The 6,499-nt window shown below is 37.4% G+C and overlaps 1 protein-coding gene across 1 annotated transcript in view; it reads right to left on the bottom strand.

The window, feature by feature from the left end:
* PRKD1 (protein kinase D1) overlaps positions 1-6,499 on the bottom strand; it is a gene marked incomplete at its 5' end in the record, with an annotated part of 142,384 nt that overhangs the window by 122,485 nt on the left and 13,400 nt on the right. The window lies entirely within an intron of this gene.

Genomic DNA, 6,499 nt, shown 5'->3' with positions numbered 1-6,499 from the left:
AGATCTTCAGATTCTCCCTCTTTGTTTGGGGTTTGGAGGTGCCCAGATGAGGCCCAGCTGTGAAGCAATGCAGGCTGCTGTCAAGCCTTGGGCCTTCTTTTGGAAGCTCTGGGGCTCTCTGATCCAGCTGCAGTTTGTTAGGTTTTATATTGCAAAAGGTCAGGCTATTCATATGCAAAAGCCTCTGTGTACAGCTTGGGTGGGATTGTAAATTGGGTGGGGCGGGGTCTCAGGGAATCACCAGGGTGGAACAAATAGCAATGGCTGACCATCAGCCCTGCCCTGTCCCTAGGTCTCTGTGTCCCGTGGCCTCGTGCCGGAACAATGATCGCTGTGAGCATCTCTGAGAGAAAGCCGCCCTCGTGTTCCAGTCCAATGCCAGACAGTCCAGTTTCTCCCCATATGAGTCTGGGTCCCCAGAGTCCCACCCGGAACTGGAGTTCAGAGCAAATGGGAGCTTGTGTCTCCCTCCCGATTGAAAAAGACAACAGTATACCCAGTTGCCAGCCAGTTTCGTACGCCTCCATACCTCCGCACTTCTGCACCTCCGCACCTCCTACCAGTCTCAATGTGCTTTTTTCTTTCCTTCTAGTTGTAGAACTTCCACTCAGCCAGCCTTCCTGTGGTTCTGGATGCTATCCATTTTGTCTTTTAGTTGTAGTTTTGATGTGGTTGTGCGAGGCAGCAAGTTCAGGTGTTTACCTATGCCGCCATCTTGGTTCCTCCTCTCATTTGGTTTTGATTTGCATTTCTCTAATGATGAATGATGTTGAGTATCTTTTCATGTGCTTATTGGTCATTTACTAGTATGTATCCTCTTTGAAGACATTTCTATTCAATTCTTTCTCCACTTTTTAATTTGATATTCCCATTTCTTTTTCACCTTTAAACCTCAATGGAACTCCATTCCCTATGTTCTTTTTTAAAAAATTGTATTGACTTTATTGAGGTGACATTGGTTAATAAAATTAAATAGGTTTCAGGTGTATACTTCTATAATATACCATCTTTATATTATATGGAATTTATTTTAAAAATTAAAAATGGAGCTACTTTATGACCCAGCAATTCCACTTCTGGGAATATATCTGAAGAAACCTGAAACACTGATTCAGAAGAATATATTCACCCCTATGTTCATTGTAGCATTATTTACAATAGCCAAGATTTGGAAGCAGCCCAACTGCCCATCAGTAGAGGAGTAGATAAAAAAGCTGTGGTACATTTACATAATGGAATACTAATTGGCCATAAAAAATAATTCTGGAAGGAATATTTGTCTTGTGACAGCATGGATGGACCTGGAGAGTATTATGCTAAGTGAATAAGCCAGAAAGAGACAGACAAATACCATATGATTTCACTTATATGTGTAATCTAATGAACAAAATAAACTGATGAACAAAAGAGAAACAGACTCATAGATACAGAGAACAGACTGACAGCTGTCAGAGGGGAAGGGTTTTGGGGGCTGGGTGAAAAGGGTGAAGGGTTAAGCAAAAAAAACAACCTCATATGTTCCTTATTTTTGTTCACTAATGAGTGTTTTTCAGAAATACTGTTGTTAAATGCCACTCAAATTATAAATTTTAAAAACCCATACAAACATTCATTTTTTTAAAAATTCCTCTCTGGATTGACAAGTAATAAAAATACTGTGCTAAATTAATTAACATCCATATCATATTTAAATCCAAATCCTAGTTAAGTGCCCATGATGATAATTAATGGAGAAGTTTAATATAGTCAACAATAATTATTTAGTGAACACTTATTGCCAGATGGTACACAAGGCACTGGAGATGAGGATAGAAAAAAAATTAAAATATGTGAGTGATTTATAGTAGATCTCATATTATCTTTACCAAAAATCCTATGGTGTTATTATTACATGTGCAAGTTAGATAACCATGGCCCCTTTCCTCACACAGTATCCTCTACTTTAAAAGTCATTATGAATAAAGTGTGATAAATATTACTGAAGAAGTCACCTGGTATGAAGAGTTGCCTGACACAAAGTTGGTGTTTCAGGTAGGACTTCTTGGAAGAGGATATCTGTGCTGAGTCATGAAAGAGCGATAGAAATTAGCCAGGAAGCCCTAACTGGTTTGGCTCAATGGATAGAGCATCAGCCTGCGGACTGAAGGGTCCCAGGTTCGATTCTGGTCAAGGGCATGTATCTTGGTTGTGGGCACATCTCCAGTAGGGAGTGTGCAGGAGGCAGCTGATCCATGTTTCTTTCTCATTGATGTTTCTAAGTCTCTATCCTTCTCCCTCTCCCTTCCTCTCTGTAAAAACTAAATAAAATATATTAGCCAGGCAAATGGAGGAAGGATGAAGGTGCATATGAATTGCACTGGTTGCAAAACAAGTAGGTGTAAAGGGGCACTGGAAGAAAGACAGACATTATAATATCCTATATAATAAAAGGCTAATATGCAAATTGTCCCCTCGACCGGGAGTTCAACCGGGAGTTCAAGCTGGGGGTGGGGCTGGCAGGCCAACCACCAGCAGCCCCTCCCCCTGGCTGGCCTGGCCCCAATGGCCCTCATTATGGCCAGGCCGGCTGGATCCCACCCATGCATGAATTCGTGCACTGGGCCTCTAGTAAATAATAAGATATGCTAATATTTTGTGGAAGATAATATCAACAAAACTTGCTGATTTGTTAGATTCATTCATTTAACATATTTATTGTGCTAAGTACAGGCTTTGTTCTAGGTACAAGAGGTTATAAAATAAAGAAGAAAGATAATGCCCCTGCCTTCTGGAACTTATATTCTAGTGGGAAAGAAACAATAGCTAAATAGATAATTCACGGCACACAGCTATCAGTCCAGCATCACCCACTTCTCGCATTAGTTTCTTCCCAGAATTGTTTCTTCCCAGATACAATCAAACAACTAACAATTGTCACTTCCAAACTAGATCATATCCTCCATTTCAGATACGTTTTGTGACTTCTGGGGCTTAATTCCCTACTTAGATATGATGCTCATTGGCTGACCAATTCATAATATTAGTAACTTTCTCTGGACTCCTGATTCTAGCCATCTCTTGGCTTCCAGAATGTTGATATACCTACCTGGACTTGTTGCTTATATATCATCATTATATGACCCCTGGGATACATCTTTCAGGCTGATAGATCATTAACCCTGTCATGACCTCTTGAACTATCTGGCTTCTGACTTTTCACTTTCATTAACTAATGACCACAGCTCCAATTGACCATGAAAACTAAATCTGTTAATCTTACAATTAGGGGCTCAACTCTTATCCAAGATACAGATGTTGCTTAACAGTATTGTTAGTCATTCTAGCATGTTTATCATTCCTATCTAATGGATAAACACACAGTGATGCCCTTTATCAAGCAAAGAATATGATATTAGGAAAGACAGTTTAATGTGATAACCAAATGAAGAACCCAAATGATCTTGAGGCCAGTGAGTACTTGAAGGAACTGTGAAAACATTTCCTGGTTTTAAGATGAATACATTCTAACAATCTAATGTATAATATGAGTGACTATAGTTAATGACACTGTATTGTATAATTAAAATTAACTGGGAGATTAGAACTTAAAGTTCTCATACAAAAAAGATAAATATAATTTAGAGAGTTGAGATAACTATTAGGGTTTGTACCTTACAAGTCTATGTTGTAGTGATTATATAACTATTGTTGCAAGTGCATATACATTTGAAAGTTTTAAAAAGTTAATTTCAAATTTTATATGGTGGCCATGGCATTAAATAAGAGATTTTGGACTAAATATTTTGTCCTTGCCTACTAGTCTTAAAGAGGTGAAAGACACCAAACCATCTTTATAAATATTATTTATTTATTTTTAAATTATAGGTCTTTAAATCACGATAAAACAAGATACTAAAATCTTATATATTTGTTCCAAGATTAATCCTGTACAATTAACGTTTACCATAGTATGTGTCAAGTTTCTTCCATTTTCACTACAATACTTGAAAACTGTTAGTAAGAAGTTCCTTTTTTATGAAAAATTCAAATCTAAAGATAAGAAGATCCTTACCTATTGATAAACACCTGCTTCAGACACAGATTAATTATAAGTGAAGAAACTCCATAAAAGTTATTAGTACACAGGATGTGATTTATCACTATTACTACTAAAAAATTAAGGAAGAGATGCATTGTATTTCCTTAAATAAAAGGGACAAATCTAAAATTGTAATTGAAATATTTCACAGTTTTGGCTAAGAATCACACCTACTTACCCACCTCAAAAGAATTCCAATTTTCAAGTTTTAAAATCCCACCATAACAAAACAATAAATGCAAATAGATGACTGACATAAATTTCAAGACAGTAGAAAGAAACAGTGTGAAGGAAGGGGCATACAAAGGGTTTTCAGGGTTATGCTATTTTGCTAATTCTTCACTGGAATAATTGGTCAGAGTTCTTTAGAGGAAAAGAACCAATAGAATAAAAATATATATAGAACGGATTCACATATAATTGTGGAGGCTAACAAGTCTCAAGATGGGCAGTCAGCAAGCTGGAGATCCTATAAGATATGTAGTTCCAGTCTGAATCTATAGGCAGGAGAAGACCAATGTCCCAGCTCAAAAACAGGCAGACTGGCCTCCCTTACTCTGCTTTTTTGTTCTAGTCGGGCCTTCAGGGGACTGGATGAGGCCCACATACACTGGGGAGGGAAATCTGCTTTACTCAGTTTATTGATTCAAATGTTCATCCCCTCCAAAATTGCTCTGATAGACACACACAGAATAATGTTTAATCAAATAACTGGGTACATGTGGCCATCACGGTCGCCTACACTGGTATTCACTGGTGTTCACAATTTCTCTCTCTCTGCCAAAACAAGTGAAACTCACAACAACATTGTAACTATGGTGACCACTACCTTGTTTACCTCTGGCTATAAAATAAAGGCTCAGCTTGTTGTCTGGGTCTCTCTCTGTGGCCTCAGCCAGATCTTTATTGTTTCCTAATATCTATCATTCCTAAATACTCTGATTATGAATGACTTCTTTTTCTCTTCATCTTTTTTTTTTTTAACAGAGGACCACCTGCTTGATCTCATTGAGAATTCTCCACACAGCTCTACATTATCATGTTCTCAGGATTAGCAAGTTATAATGATCAGAACCTCAAAAAACTTCTGGGGGAAATAAAAATAGAATAAGATGAGATTCAGAGTTAGCCAGAAATTTTTCATTTTCTAGAAACTGAAAAGTTGAAATTGCTTCATAACATGAAGAAAAAAAAGAATTCTGAGCTTGATTCATATATATTTAATATGAAAAGCTGAAGTCAAAAATCATTATGACAAGTGGCACTAGAACTTATGTTATCAAATGTAGCAAAAATTAAGAGACACCTAAAAATTGTTTTTTTAATAAATAAATAGAGACAAGACAAATATTCCTTCCAGAATAATTCAATTTAATATATGTAATTATTCCCCTTTCCAGAGGAAAGAACTTGTCTTCCCCTCTGCTTGCTCTCATTGAGAATTCTCCACACAGCTCTACATTACCATGTTCTCAGGGTCAACAAGCTATGATGGAATCATAACCTAAAACAACTTCTGGGGAAAATAAAAATAGAACAAGATGAGATTCAGAGTTAGCCAGAAAATTTTCATTTTCTAGAACTTCTCTTCCCTTCTAGGGCTCTTAATAGAGGCCTAGAGAGCTACAGAGGAGGGAAAGAAAAAGTTAGTCTCCAGTGAAGAAACCTGGCCAAGCCCACCTAACCTAGTGATGACGGTTAACATCATCAGTAAAGTTGTGTCAATATCACGTACCTGACGCCATGCAATAGGAAGTGTACTCTCATTAGTAAAAACTTATATATTTGTGGTACTTTTTAACCAAATATCCACAACTCCAATTTAATCACGAGAAAAACATCCGATAAACCCAGCCTGAAGATGCTCTACAGAATACCTGGTCTGTCTTCCTCACAACTGTGAAGGTCATGAAAAACAAGGACAGTCTGAGAAACTATCCGAGGCCAGAGGAGACTGGAGAAATGTAACAACTAAATGCAGTGTGATACTCAGGAGTGGGTCCTGGAGCAGAAGTAGAGTATTAATGGCAAACAAATGTGTAATTCAAATCATGTACCAATGCTGATTTCTTAGCTTTGACAAATATACCACAATAATGTAAGATGATAACCTTAGTGAAACTATATAAATCTGGGAGAGGTAAACTCTCTGTATTACCTTTACAACTTTTCTGTAAATATAAAAGTATTCAAAAATTAAAAAGTTTATTAAAAAACCTTCCAGGTTTTGACTACTGACTCACTTGCTAGGGCAGTATCATCCATGGCAGCCAGTCTAATTGCAAGCTGGAAAGATGCATTCGTGCTTGTCTCATTTGTTTTGTGTGTTAAGTACTCCGAGAGACCACAAGTAGTTTTCAGTCATTGGAGTCAGCAAACCAAGGCCTCTGCTCAGCACCAAATGTTTTTTTTTTGTTTTGA

The sequence above is a fragment of the Myotis brandtii genome, unplaced genomic scaffold (assembly GCF_000412655.1).
Source record: "Myotis brandtii unplaced genomic scaffold, ASM41265v1 scaffold522, whole genome shotgun sequence".
Taxonomy (NCBI): domain Eukaryota; kingdom Metazoa; phylum Chordata; class Mammalia; order Chiroptera; family Vespertilionidae; genus Myotis; species Myotis brandtii.
This window is presented reverse-complemented; position numbering and strand designations above follow the sequence as displayed.